Here is a 14,908-nt window from a genome sequence, read left to right on the forward strand (position 1 = left end):
GAACCGTCCGCAGGCGGCTCCGGAACCGGCATCAGCGGGCGGCGGGGCGTGGGTCACCCGTAACCTGAGCCCTGCGAGCCCGGCTCCAGCGCAGCTGCCCACAGCTTACAACCTCGGCAGTCTCCGAGCGGCTGTGTGGCTCAGGGGGTGCTTCCGGGGGTCTCTTCTTCCCAGCACACTGACCCCCTCCTCCCCCCTCCCTCCCCCCTCCCTCCCCTCTCTCTTTCCAGTGAAGCGGCAGCTCCTGAACCCTCACTGAGTGCATCTCTGATGGGGTCTCAGTGTCTGGAGGGTGAGGCCCTGGCCTTGTGCCCCTCAGGCCTCCGCACCGCAAGAGCCCCTGGGGCCCCAGCCCTGGACCCCTCGGGGCCTGTGACCCACAGGCCCCCACCTTCCATGGGAACCACGCCAGCCACGCGGTCTCGTGTTAGACATGAAGGGAGGGGTTTGCAGCTCCTTTCCCCTCTCAGTCCAGCCACTCCTCTCGGCTGGAAGCCCACACTTCTCAGATCCTTGCCCCTCCAGTGACCCCCAGGGTGGCTGTGGCCCCTCCCGCCCCCTGAGTACCCTCACCCCCAGCCTGTGCCCTTGCCCAGAAGAGAAGGCCACAGACTTTCAGGTGAGCCCTGGCCTGTGGCCATCCTGCCCTGCTCTGCTCTGCTGGGGCTCGTGGGGGCAGGTCTTCCCCTCCCAAGACTCTCTCCCAGGAGGGCCTGCCTGGGCCACATGCCTGCTCGCGGGAGGCCTGGCTCTGACCAGCCTGGGCGGCTCCGAGCTCTCGGCCCGCACCCTGCCATCCCCGCCGTGCCTCCCCCACCCCGCCCAGACCCGTGTCCAGTGCCTTCCCGGGAGGGCTTCCTGGGGTCCTGACGGTGGGGTGAGATGGACAGGCCAGCAACCCGTGTGCGGACTGTGTCTCCTGCAGGCTTGGGACGTCGGTCCATCTTTGCTGTTTTTGTGATCCTTCATAAGTGCCCAGTCTAACACCCTCGCGTGTGGTCGGCGTCCAGGCCTTGGCGGCCCCGCCGGACCACTCCGGTCTCTGGTCTGGACCGACGGGGTTGCTTCTCCTTCCTTTGTCCCCCTGCCTCCACTGACTGCTGTCGATGGGAACACCGCACAGAGCTGTGCTTGTCTTACTGACATCAGTCTCCCCGCTAGCTTTCAGTTTTACCGTATCTGCATTTTTGTGTTTGACCTATTACTGCCTTTTTGGTTTTATAAAGAAAAGTGCCTCCCTCAGCAGAACCATCTGGCTGCGTTTCCGGTCCCCGGCGGCCGTGTGTGTACTCCAGCCAGGCCGGCCCTGCGGTTTCTGAGCGCGCTGTTACTCTGGTGGTCTCAGGACTCAACTGGAACACTGGAAAAGTTACACTATGGGCGGCTTTCAAGTCTAAAGTTTCCAAGGTGGAAAAAAATGCATATTGTTGTCATTTTTGACATAGTATTATTTTTTTTCCTGTAACTGAAATATAGTCTTTTAAAAAGAATTACAGCATTCTATTCTTTGAGGAAGAAACCTTGCTTCTAAAATTTCTTTTAGATACGGAGCTCCCAAGTTTGCTTGCCAGCCACCTGAGGTGACTGTGGATGGACTGGACATGTTTACAGCAGTACAAGTTTTCTTAAATTAGGGTCAGGTAACAATAGTTTTTGTTGTTGTTGCTTTTTTTAAAAAAATTGCGAGCTAGCTGGCATATAGCACTGTGTTAGTTTTGAATGTGCAGCGTCATGCTCTGATGTTTGTATATGTCGCAGAATGACCACCATGCTAAGCCCAGGTAGCCTCTGCCACCTGACACAGCTACAGCTTTTTTATCTTATGATGAGAGCGTCTGAGATCTACCCTGAGCATCTTTCCAGGGTGCAGCAGCGGCGTGTTGACCGGCCTCACCTGCCGCCCGCCACAGCCCCGGCCTCACCTGTCTCACCCCTGGGAAGGGGCGGCTCTTGACCACCGTCGCCCATTGCTGTTGCCTTCATCCTCACTCCTCCTCCGACCTGGCAACCACCAACCCGCGCTCTGTATCTGTCGGTCCCTTTTTTTCTCTTGCCGTATCTTTTAGCGTTTGAGTGAGGGTAGACGCTATTTGTCTTTCTCTGTCTGACTTGTTCATGTAGCATAACGCCCTCCACGTCCATCCATGCTGCTGCAAATGGCAAGAGTTCATGCCTTTTTCTGTCTGAAAAATATTCTGGTTTTTGTTTGCACATATATACACACACACACACACACACACACACACACACACACAAGAGCTCCTGTGTGGCTCGGTGGTAAAGAATCCGTCTGCGATGCAGGAGACACGGGTTCAACCCCTGGGTTGGGAAGATCCCTTGGAGAAAGGAATGGAGCCCACACCCGTAATCTCACCTGCAGAATCCCATGGACAGAGGAAGCTGGCAGGCTACATTCCTCGAGGTCACAGAGAGTTGGGCACGACTTAGCAACTAAACAAGAATAAACATATACAGGAACTATGATATATATATTAGCCAGTTTTCTAAAAGGATCGAATAGCAACAAGGCAGACTCAAGTTAACAATAAATAGTAACAGTGAGTGTCAGGCTGGAGGAGACTCGCCACTCGGTCCCTGTTTCCTGTGACAGTGGAGAGGGTGAATCTGCTTTCAAAGGCTGGTCTCTTCCAGTGCAGGCAGAGGCACTGGGCAGTGAAGGTGTTTCCACAGATGCCTGTACAGTGGAGGTGAAATACTGCTTCTTTATGTTGTAACAGTCCTGCTTGGAAAAGTGCTTTGAGCACATGTGCACTTGGTTTTCATTTTCTAAAATGCTACTTTTAATATAAAATCATTGTTTTTAGAAACAAATTAAACTTTTTTTTCCTTCTTTTTTACAAAATAACGGTTTTGTTCATCTGCCCCACCCCCATATCACCTGGCAGCTCAGATCCACAGGCTGTGGAGAGAAGACAGCCTGGCGTCTTTTTCTCTCTTTTTGTAGTTCTTGTCACAGATTTCAGTGCATGAGAGCAGAGTGTAACGTACTGCCCGGCATGTGGGCAGGACCCGGATTTAATCAGAGTCTTCTCCAGGATTCTTCAAGTGACTTCTTTTTAGTGCTTCGGAACAACCAACACTGGAGGAACAGGGCTATGAGACCCCGATCCTTCCCCCCAGTCTAGGACTTCTCACATAGTGCAGACATGGAGGCCTGGCGTGCTGCAGTCCACGGGATCACAAAGAGCTGGGCACGCCTGAGCAGCTGAACAACAAGGAGGGCTTTGGAGAGGTGGAAAGAAAGCCAGAGAGCTGGCTGTTCATGGTGTTTTCCCAACCTCGCTGAGCCTGAATGCCACGGCTGGAAGGTGCACAGACGTGACGGGATGCTCATCTTTATTTCAAGAGAAGGCGGAAGCTAAGAACGGAGACCAATGCACGTTAACAAGGAGCAGTGGCACCCTTTAGTGGGGGGGTTATGCTGCTAACGTGCGCGTGTGGTACCTTCCTTCATCAGTGGTAACTCTATCCCCTGGGAAAGGAGCTGGTGAGACACGAGGCCGTGTCGCCCCCCTGCCTGTGGCTCACTTTCTGGCCAGCTCCACCGTCGTTTTAAATGGCGGAAAGAACAGGCACACAGAAATGACAATATAAGGGTTGGGTTTGTTTTTTCCCCTGCCGTTTTCCCTAATTTGACAGATGGTGGTAAAACAGTTATCAGCAGAGTGATCGTTTCTGTCTCTGTGCTTAGAAGCTTATTTTGGGATGGGAAACGTTCTCCAAACCCAGCGGGCGCAGTTAATACTCCAGTTTTCAATTGAGGAAAAGTTACTTTCCATGGGAGGGATGGAGGGCATTGCCCGACTGTGCATTTGGTGTTGACGGTCCAGAGACAGCACAGCTGGGCTTTCTGACGGGCAGCGCAGGAGACACCGGCGGGTCCCTGGAGATGGTATCCGGCTCTGGCTACGCGAATCCGCACACAGGGAAAGCTGTGACTCTTAGAAACGTTGCTCTCGGACGGCCCTGCCCGCCACCTAGATCAAATCTGTGGCGTGCACCACCGTTGCCCTGGTGTCAGACATGAACGTGACCTTCGCTGTGTCCCTGCCTGCAGGGTCTGGGCTCTGGGAACCCGTCCCATGCTGGACCACCTTGCAGGATGGGGCTTCTGCCACGGGATGAACGGATGAGCCAGACCGTGCTCTCTCAGCAGTCTGTCACTGCAATAGTCAGGGACGATGTGGAACAGTTCTAGGTGGTGGCTGATGTTGTGAGCTTTCTTGTGGTAAAGTTAATCACTTGCCCTTTCTCCAGAGTTATTAGTGATTTTTCTTAAAAGCAGGATACCATTTTTCCCATAGCAGTTTTTTTAAAGCTAATAATTATTCAGAGAAATACTTGTATCATATTTCCTAGAAGGCCTTCACCTCATGAGCTGTTGTTACTAAAATAAAATATGTGCTCCTGGAATTTATCTCCAAATGGAGCGTGAAATCCTGAGTGTTTGTACCTGCTGTTTCTCGGCCCGTGTGGCCTGACGCATGTGCCCCTCAGCCCCGAGCTGCTGACTCTGACCCAGGAGCTGCAAACACTCCCAGTCTTGGTTTTCTCATCTTCAGTGTGAGGGGCTGGAGTCGCGTGTACTAGAAGGTTCAGAATCTGAGGATGTGATTCCAGCCTGATAGACACTTTTCCCTGAAAGCCTAAAGACCATCCAGCCACAGTTTATACTGGTTTTAGTGATGCAGACCACGCCTTCCTGTTTTGACGCCACGAGATCCCTGAGTGAAACAACTTGCACAGCCCAATGCCGTTTTATTCAACTTTCATGGTTAATTTAGACACATTTAAGCTAACATTTATTTCTCTTCCCATGCCACAGTAAGAGATGTTATAGAACATGGCTATCCAATAGAAATAATTGGATAGTAATAGTAATTCAAGCCACACATGTGAGCCATTTAATTTTAAGTAATTTAAAATTTTCTAGTAGCTGCATTTGAGAAAATTAAAAAATGAGATTAATTTTAATATTTTATCTAACCCATTGGATGCAAAATACCATTTAGATGTGTTTAAAATACACAGTTATCGAGACGTGTTACGTCTTTATTTTTCTGTGCTAAGGCTTCACGGCCCAGTGTGTGTTGTGTGTAGGTGATCCACTTTCTGGGTTGCCCACATTGAGGTCACACCCTGAGCCCACAGCGGTCACTGCACGGGGGCTTGGTAGGTTTGTAGAATCATGGTCTGCCCTCTCGCTCCAAGCTGCATATTTTAAAACCAGCTCTTACATACACACAGTCCTGAAGAAGGGCATCTCTGGAAGAGAAAGCCTGGGTGCTTGTATGCTGAACATGTGGCCCTTCTCTGTAGTGACCGGATGACTCGGCGGTCGGTGGCCTGTCCTGTCCCTCTGGGGAGCCGATGGGGCCCCCGCCCAGCAACCTGTGCTGCTGAGACCCTGCCTCAGTCTTCCCCCAGAGTGGCTGCAGCCAGCACCAGCGAGGTTACAGCACACACCACCGGCCTTCCTGGGGACAGAAGCCACACCAGGCCACCCGTGAAAAGCCTCAGAGCAGATCCTTTTACAATCCAGAGAATCCCAGAATTTTTTAAGTAAAGGACCTTAGAAAGAATGTAGTTGTTGACACAGGATTAACCATAAGAACAGAGTATATACCTTTGGGGCTTTGATTCAGACCAGACAGATTCACTGTGACTCTGTTCCGTCAGGCAGTTCAGCAGTGGGCGGAACCCCAGTTGTCAAGTGGAATTCAGGGCTAACTTAATTTACTCTACTTAAGTGCTTTAACTTCAGACCAAGAATCCATTTAACTCTGGAGAACATTGTAGCTGCACCTTTCTGTATGGTTTTGAAGACTGCCAAACTTGCCTGGTTACAAACTCAAAACGTCTGTTTAGAGGGAACATCACAAGCTCCTCGGGTGCTCTTTTTTCGTAGGAGCAGCTTTCCTTGTGTGACTAATATCCTAGATTTTCAGTGAATCCGTATCATTCTTTGCATTTACACCACATCTCTTTTGGTAAGCCTCTCAAACCATGTGTGGGTAGAAGTTGGTATAGGTTTGCTAATTACAGAGATGTGGATATTTTAACCCCCCTGGGGTGAAAATGGCTTGCTTTTAGGGTCAGCCAGGAGTCTGGGGGCAAACCTGGGATTTTAACCCAGGACTCCTGATTCTTGAATTTCTGCTCAAAGTTTGAGCTATTTAAAAATAAGAAGAGACAGGACCCTGCTGCTCTCTGGGACACATGTCCAGCTGTGCGCGAGCCCACAGCCCTGCCCAGCCCGCCTGCCGCACCCCGCCCCTGCAGCCTCAGAGCCCGGGGGCACACGCAGCTTGACCGGGCGCTTGTTGGAGGGTCAGAGTGATGAGCAGGAAGAGGAGGTGAGGGAGGGGAGACGCGGCTGAGCAGCTGGGGGCTCGCCTCCAGGACCCCAGCTGCTGGCCGGGTGGCTCCCACCCTGGGGGTGTCTTGACTGAAGTCTGTATCGTAGCTCACATCGCATGCATCTCACAGAAAGCTTTTCCTTCCAGTAAATATTTTTACCAAAGGAAGTTCCAAACAAAACTGGTCAACTTATCAATGACTTGGCAAAGAGAACCCTTACATGAAACATGTAAGTGAAAATGTAAGTAATGTATTTTGGTGGTGCTCAGTTGCTAAGTCGTGTCTGTCTCTTTGCAGCCCCATGGACTGCAGCACTCCAGGCTTCCCTTGTCCTTCACCGTCTCCCAGAGCTTGCTCAAACTCATGTCCATTGAGTCGGTGATGCCATCCAACCATCTCATCCTCTGTCGCCCCCTTCCCCTCCCGCCTTCAGTCTTTCCCAGCATCAGGGTCTTTTCCAGTGAGTCAGCTTTTCACACAGGTGCCCAAGGTATTCAGCATCAGCTTCAGCTTCAGCATCAGTCCTTCCAGTGAATATTCGGGGTTGATTAACTTTAGGATGGACTGGTTTGATCTCCATGCAGTCCAAGGGACTCTCAGGAGTCTTCTCCAGCACAGTTTGAAAGCATCAATTCTTTGGCACTCAGCCTTTTTTATGGTCCAGCTTACATCCCTACATGACTACTGGAAAAACCATAGCTTTGACTATAGAGACCTTTGTCAGCAAAGTGATGACTTTGCTTTTTTAATACACTGTCTAGAAATATATACAAGAAATGTATACAAAGCTGTGCTGCTTTCTTATTGATGGGGAGTGTGTCTAACATGTGGGCGCGTGACACACTGTTGAGGCGCTGACGGATCTTGGATTGTTTGTGGTCCTGTGTGGGTCCCCCGAGGTCACAGTGGCCCCGGGGGAGGGACTTTGACACTGGTCCTGGGCCAGCCTGCCTGCAAGCTCTCTGGCCTGTTCACTGGGGAAAGTTCCATAAGGAAAGCGCTCTCCTGGTTCAGTCAGAAGGCCCCTTTAAGGCAGACCGTCCCCAGGAGAGTTTGTTTGGCTTCCTTGTTTTCTTGCCGTATGGCCCAAGGTAGGCACCCGGCCTTCGGCTTCTTTCTGCTACGTCTGTCTTGCTGAAGTACAGCTGGTTCGCAGTGTTGTCTCGGTCTCTGCTGCGCCGCAGAGCGCCTCAGCTGTGCGTGTACATGCGTTCTTTCTCATGTTCTTTTCTATTGGGGTTTATCACAGGACAGTGGCTAAAGTTGTATTGACTATAATTCCCTGTGATGAACAGAAAGACCTTTTTTATTCACAGTTATTGGTTTTTTACCCTGGAGGAGGAAATGGCAACACACTCCAGTATTTTTGCCTGCAGAATCCCATGGACAGAGGAGCCTGGTCGGGCTGCAGTCCATGGGGTCGCGCGACTGAGCAACTAATACTTTACTACTTTTTTTTATTGGTTTCTTAAAACTTAAATTATTTTAGAGAGCTCTCTCTATTCATAGGTCACAATATATTGCCTTGTGCCACCTTTGTTTGTCAAATCCAGCTTTGGAAACTGGGTTGTTGGACTCTGTGGCACTAGGCTTGCCATCCATCCCCAAGCATATGGAGCTCTAAGCCCCCTGGGGCCGGGGGAGCAGAGTTAAGTTAGTGCAGAGGCAAGGGGCATCTTCCCCTAGAAGCCTGGGATCCTGGGGTAGAGAAACCACGAGCGCAGAAGGAAGCGCTCCTGCTCTGGCGTGGCCCCAGCATGTGGACCCAGCACCCCAGTGCCGGTGCCAAGAGCCGCTCCACGCTGTCCAGGGTCAGGGGTCGGGCCAAGGGTCACTCTCCCCCGCCAGCTGCAGGCTCGCCCCGCCTGGCCCCCCTTCCCGGGTGCAGCTGGACACGTGTTTGCCGAGTAGCAGGGGCCCTGTGGCCATGCCTCAGGAAGCCCCAGACCTGAAGGCTGGACCTGCCGGCCTGCTGTGACCAAGAGGGGCTCCTGGAGGACCGAGCCCTCTGTTCCCCAGCACAGCCGGGGGGTGAGGGGTGGGGTGGAGCGGGGTGGGGGGGAGGGAGGAGGGGAATCCTGGGATATGCACTTTTGGGTCATACACACCCGGGACTCTCATCCCCATGGCGGTCAGAGCTTGAGGGTCTGGAGGATCGGCAGCATCACCCGGCCCAGCTCTGCAACCCCCAGCCTCCTCAGAACCTCCGAGAAACCAGCATGTCCTTGAGATGCGGAGACTCCCAGCATCAGTGAACAGACATGTTCAGGTAAAACTTTAACTGTAGATTTTTTAAGGAGTCGTAAAAATTAGAATAGGCTTCAATGACAAAATGCATGTCTGGCTGTTTGACTTACAGCACTTAGGGTTCCGGTTTGGCCTAAATCGTTCCTGAGAAGCTGGGGGTTCTTGGGTTATCCCAGCCCAGTGGAACCCCTAGCGGGAGGGGGACCCGCACCCACACGGCCCCTCCCAGCGAGCCCCTGGGAAGCCGCTCGGGCCGGAAGTTCCAGTGTGCTGCTCACGGCACGGCCCCGCCCGTCGCCGTCACCCGCCTGCAGGCCCAGCGCTGTCCCTCAGCGGCCCCGGGTGAAGAGCGCTATCTCCAGGTGCCCCTGGGTGCTGGCAGTGGGCGCACTCGCAGCCCCCTCCTCCCTGCAGGCGGTCCCCATCGGCTCTGGAGGGTCCACCCACCCCCCGCTCCAGAGCGGAGTGCGCCGCTGAGGGCAGGGGCGCTGGCAGCCCCCGACCTCCAGTGTCCCGTCGCTGGCAGCCCCACGCCTGTCGTGGGCACCCGGAGTGCCCCACGTCCAGCCTGGGGGAGTTGGACAAAGCCCAGCCCTGCAGAGCAAGTGTTTTTATCCCCGTTTTGGTGAAGAAGAAGAGGAGGTGCAGTGTGGCCAGATACCCTCCCCAGAGCGCGTGGCAGCACCAGCCCAGACTCCGCAGGCAGGCGCCACTCGAAGGCCGGCCGGCACGCAGGCAGGCCCCGACACCTCTCGGGGACTTCCCTCTGCTCCCAGCCCAGTTCCCTTTGGCGCCTCCCCTCGAGGGGCACAGTAACTTTGCCTCTGATGGGTCTCTGATGGGTCTCTGACGCTCTTGCTTCGTCAGCTGTGTCTTCCCTGAGACACTGGGCCAGGACCCTGCGTGCTCGGGGCTGTCTCCCTCCAGCTGGGGAGCAGGGGCCTCGGGGCAGAGCCCCTGTGGTGAGGCTCCCACCGAGGACTGGGTGCTGTACCGGGCCAGGCTGGCATCTCGCTGGCACTCGGGTCACCGTGGCTAAGCTCAAGCAGGTACTGGCACCCAGAGCGCAGGGTCCAGACCTCAGCCAGGGGAGCGGTCTTCCCACAAGAGATGCAAATTCATTTGTTAAACCTGGTGACTCCTTGGTTTCATCACACAGCTACGCCTCTTCTTGACTTACTGTGTCTGCCTGAGACAGTCAGCGCGGGAGACCTTCCCTACCTCCATCCAGGACGAGGCTTTGCTGCAGAGGGGTGAGGGGAGGGCCGAGTGGTCCTGCTCCCAGAGATGAGGCCCAGCGCCGCCCCGTCTTGGTCAGCCACTTTTTCAGGAGCCCGTCTCTCATCCACGGTGGTGTTTGTTCTGTTTCATACAACCGCGCGTTACTGAATCTTAGATTTTTTGGAAATGGCTTTCCCCGAGGCCATTCCCCTCTGCTCCTTTGTCCCGAAGCCTGGAGGGCCTGTCCCCGCGTCACGTGTTCCGTGCTGAACAGCGCGGCTCTGTTCCGAGCTCACCCTCGCCCCAGAGCTGGAATAAATCACAGTCGGTGGAGACTCCGTCGCCATAAATCAAGGCCTGTCCAGAGCTGGAGCCTGCCCAGTCGAAATGTCATAGCTCGGCTCTCACTGAGGATTAATTAAAGGCCTGATAGAAAGCCCAGATGTGCTGCCTGGTGGCTGCGTCTCTCGGGTCTCTGCCCACCCAGGAGCGCGGGGGGAGCGCGGGGGGAGCGCGGGCGTGCGCGCGTCCGAGCGGACTTCACCTGGTTTGCAGGACGCGCGCGCGCTCCGGGCGTCGGGCTCTGCGTGCCCAGCCTCTGCCTGCAGGGCCTGCAATCACGCAGAGGCTGCGCTTTAACCGAGGAAGACGGAAGAAAAGGGACGAAGTCAAGGCGCCCTCAACACAGAAAAAGCTGGCCTGAAACCAGTGTCTGCTGACGCTGCACGTGTCCATGTCAGGCCAGGGAACCCAGGAGAGCCGGGTCTGCGGCGCCTGTGCTCGGGAGAGCTGGGCTGCTCGGGAGAGCTGGGCTGCTCGGGAGAGCTGGGCTGCTCGGGAGAGCTGGGCTGCTCGGGAGAGCTGGGCTGCTCGGGAGAGCTGGGCTGCTCGGGAGAGCTGGGCTGCTCGGGAGAGCTGGGCTGCTCGGGAGAGCTGGGCTGCTCGGGAGAGCTGGGCTGCTCGGGAGAGCTGGGCTGCTCGGGAGAGCTGGGCTGCTCGGGAGCGGCTCTCGCCTCAGCAGTTGCTCAGTCCTTCCTTCAGTCCTGAACGAGCGCGTGGAACCATCCAAAAAAGGGTGCTTGGTTGAACTTACATTAAAGGGGATGTGCAGCGTGAACCAGTTCTCGACGTATCCTAGCAAAACGCCGCATTAGAAACAGAAAACAAGAAATAGCTTGTAACGTAAACCAGGCTCCGCGACCATGCTTCTGCACGACTTTAACCTCAATATTAGCCGCTGTAGAAATTTGATTATGAAGTTGGAAAAAAAAGACACCATGGAAGACCAAAAATAACCAAACATCTTTTTCCTGTGGTAATATGTTTACTTCCCTTACTGAGGATCTGAAATCGGCTATTTAGAAGCATCGTAAACAAAACAGTGACTCCCGATTACAGTACGATCCATGCAAACATAATCAGAGATGACAGTTGGAAAACTGTGATAGTGAAAAACAAGGCTCTTTGTGCTGAGCAGAGCTTGCTATTTTGTATAGCACATCGTAGTGTTTACCTGAGGCTTTTATCAACAGAACGTTTGGCTTTCCCCAGCACACTGGATTTTGTCACAATGCTATATTGATGCTTACTTTCTGGACATGAACACTTTGTTTTTTATGAACTTAAATAATGAAATAGCATATACCTTAAACAAATTCCAGAGAAAAGCATGGTGATTTCAATGGAAGTGATCTGAATGTTTTTATACCTGTTATGTGACCCAGGTATTTAAATATACAACCATATTCAATTTTAAGGATTTTTTAAAAATCTAATAAACTTTTAATAGCCACATTATATGTGTTCATATATGACTTTTTATTATTTTCATTCTATAATCTGATGATTGTGACTGAAGTAATAATCTGAATAGACTTTTTAGCATACCTGTGCAATCTCTCAGAAGCAATTTCAGCTGTCTTCCAAATGAACAAATTCTGTATTTCTGTTGAGATTGCTGAGGACTGGTCAGTCTTTAGGAGTTATCATGGGTCTCACAGCATGTTTGTTGGCTTTCCAAGGCTTTCCTCAAGGACCCTTGGCTTGCAGTAGTCAATTACCTGGGGGAAAAATAGTTTATTGCAAAGTTCCATTTATGATAGCCTAGATATTTGATGTTTTTAGGAGGATTGCCACTGCGTGCTTTCTTGCTTAGCCCATGAGTAACTTCACGTTTATCATTGCTTCTGGTCCTGCATTTAAATTTCACTAGCTCTGCTCAGGCTGAAAGGCCCAGGTCAGTGGCTCCAGAGCAGAAACTGACCTGAAGAAATCGTTGCGTTTCCCCAAACCAGGCAGCCTGGCTCCTGGAACAATCTTTAAAAATACTGCTTGTGTGTTTTCCCTTCTGTGCTTCTAATCGCATGGAGGCGACGGCTAATGTAACAGGCCCGGTGTGGTTTGCTACTTGTGAGTGTGTGCACACCACCAGCACCAGCGAGGAGGTCTCATTCCCAAGCCCAAGGATTAACACGGTCAGAAAAAGACTAAGCCCTTGCTGTAGTCAGAAATCAGAATCCCATCCCGCAGTGGAGAGGGGAAATGTCCTTACTTAATGCAGGCTGTCTGCTGCCCGGGGTGCTGGGCAGTGGGTGGACACCAGGCCCGCCTGCCCTCTGGGCTGGGCCGGGCGCAGAGCGTGCAGACCCCTCAGCTCAGCCGGGCATCTCCCTGCTGGGAAGTGGCCTGGGAGGGAGGCGAGCCCACGCCTGGCCTTTCCCCCCTCACATGGTATCTTAGTGCAGCAGACCAACACTCCCTGATGATGGCGTCCAGTGCACTGCTCTGAAGTTAGGGAGCCTCCGTTTCCGCGTATAACATTTTAGATGAGAAGGTTCACTCGGAAGTTGTCTGCTTTGATTAGATGTAGACGTGAAGACCAGCAGAAGTCAGTGGTGCGTCCAGTGCTGTCAGTCAGAGCTGTTAGCGCCTTGACCACTGTTTCTTCTTCCCAATGTTGCCTCATATTTTCTCATTATTTGAAAGATTGGTTGATGTTGGCCATCAACTGTTATGATGAGTTTGTGAAAACGCGTTTATCCATTCACGTATATGTGCTTTTCTTTTACCTTGTATATTATATACTTAATGAAATTAAAAGAGACTTGCTCCTTGTAAGAAAAGCTATGACCAACCTGGACAGAGTATTAAAAAGCAGAGACATCACTTTGCTGACAAAGGTCTGCATAGTCAAAGCTACGGTTTTTCTGTAGTCATGTGCAGATGTGAAAGTTGGACCATAAAGAAAGCTGAGCACCAAAGAATTGATGCTTTCACATTGTGGCACTGGAGAAGACTCTTGAGAGTCCCTTGGACTGCAAGGAAATCAAACCAGTCAATCCTAAATTTAATCAACCCTGAATATTCATTGGAAGGACTGATGCTGAAGCTACAATACTTTGGCCACCTGATGCGGAGAGCTGACTCTTTGGAAAAGACCCTCATGCTGGGAAAGATTGAGGGCAGGAGGAGAAGAGGGTGACAGAGGATGAGATGGTTGGAGGGCATCACCAAGTCAGTGGACATGAGTCTGAGCAAACTCTAGAAGATAGTGAGGGACAGGGAAGCCTGGCGTGCTGCAGTCCATGGGGCTGCAGCGAGTCTGACACGGCTGAACAACAACAACGTTAGGCTTCAACGTAAATCATCTTTAAAACATCACGATTTATGGAATTTCACATCATACTTACCAGCATGGGTTCTTTCTGAGGGTATTTTTGATGACAGTAAATCCTTAGCTCCTCAAATCAAGGGCGTAAGTGTCTGGAGGTGGGGCGGGGGCTGCTCTGTACTTGCTAAGGTACCAGGTGGCTCCTTCCTGTGTTGCTGGCACTGTCCTGTGGGCTGCACATGACGGAGGCCTTGGATAGTTCAAGGTGAGCAGGTGCCACTGTGTCTGCTTGGGAACCTCCTCCTCTATGGTGGGCGTCCCCCCATATCAGCCCCTAAGGGGGTCCCTCTCCCAGCAGCCCCTCCTGTGGGGCCTTCTGCTGCTCACTGGCCCCCTTCCTGGGAAAGGGCCAATTTGTGTGGCAGACAAGTGGCCCACACTGTACATGCTGGCTCACAGTGTGGGTGGCTTCCTCCTGGGCCAGCATCCACGCCGCCAGACCCCAGCCAGTGCCCCTTCAGGTAAGACTCAGCCATGCTCACCGAACAGCCTGAGCTGTGGTTCTGCGGAAGCGTCAGGAGATCGTTCTTTGGCTTTGATGTTTGACATCTTTTATAGGAAACTTACTGGAATGTCTGCTCTCTTCCTCCGTTTCCTGGAACGGTCCACGGGGTCTTCTCTCCCCGTCCTTCGCAGCGTCTGCCGTGCGCTTCCTCAGTGCGGTCTTGTCTGTCCCCTGAGGCGGCTCCTGCCCTCTCGTGGCCTCTTCGGTCGCGTGTGCCCGCTGTGCCACGTGGAGAATCGCTCACTGCCTCTCCAGGTGCCCTGGTGCACGGAACCGTGCTCTCAGACGTCCTCCTGGAAATGGAGTTAGATGTTGTTCAACATGCCGGTTCCCAAGTTTTAGGTCCCAGCCCTCAGAAGCACAGTGGCACTGGTGACATTTAAACCTGACACTTTCAGTGGACGTCTCCACAGGCGGGGGGGTGGGCAGAGAGAGGCGGGCAGGCGGAGAGGAAGCCTCCTTCCTGCCGCTGCTCAGGCCTTCCCCGCGAGCCGAGCGTGGATGACGGATGTGGCGGCGGATGAGGCGTCTCGGTGGCCTCGCCCCCGTTCTCCTCTCTGGCGGCGGCTATCACAGCTGGGACCCCCTCGCTGTGACCTGGGCTCACCCTCCCCCGCACTCCGCTGTGCCGCCCGCTGGCCCCTGACCCCCGCCCACCCCGGCCCCTCCCGGGGGCGCCGATGTTTGCTCAGAGGCCAGGTGATGAGGCCGGGCGCTCCCGCGCCGCACTGTCCACAGGGCCCCCGGGAAGCACCGTCTGCAGGGCTCCCGGCGCTGCCGCGGGCCCCTCGCCCTGCCCTTCACTCACCCTCAGTGGTGGTGGTGTCCTTCTCCCCGGCGGGGCGTCACTGTCGCCACGCCCTCAGGCCACGCTGACCTGGCCT

General features: G+C 53.4%; 1 protein-coding gene across 1 annotated transcript in view; it reads left to right on the forward strand.

Moving 5' to 3' along the window:
* Window positions 1–14,908, forward strand: part of GMDS (GDP-mannose 4,6-dehydratase) — a 424,316-nt gene that overhangs the window by 214,165 nt on the left and 195,243 nt on the right. The window lies entirely within an intron of this gene.

Source organism: Capricornis sumatraensis, chromosome 22 (genome assembly GCF_032405125.1).
Source record: "Capricornis sumatraensis isolate serow.1 chromosome 22, serow.2, whole genome shotgun sequence".
NCBI lineage: Eukaryota > Metazoa > Chordata > Mammalia > Artiodactyla > Bovidae > Capricornis > Capricornis sumatraensis.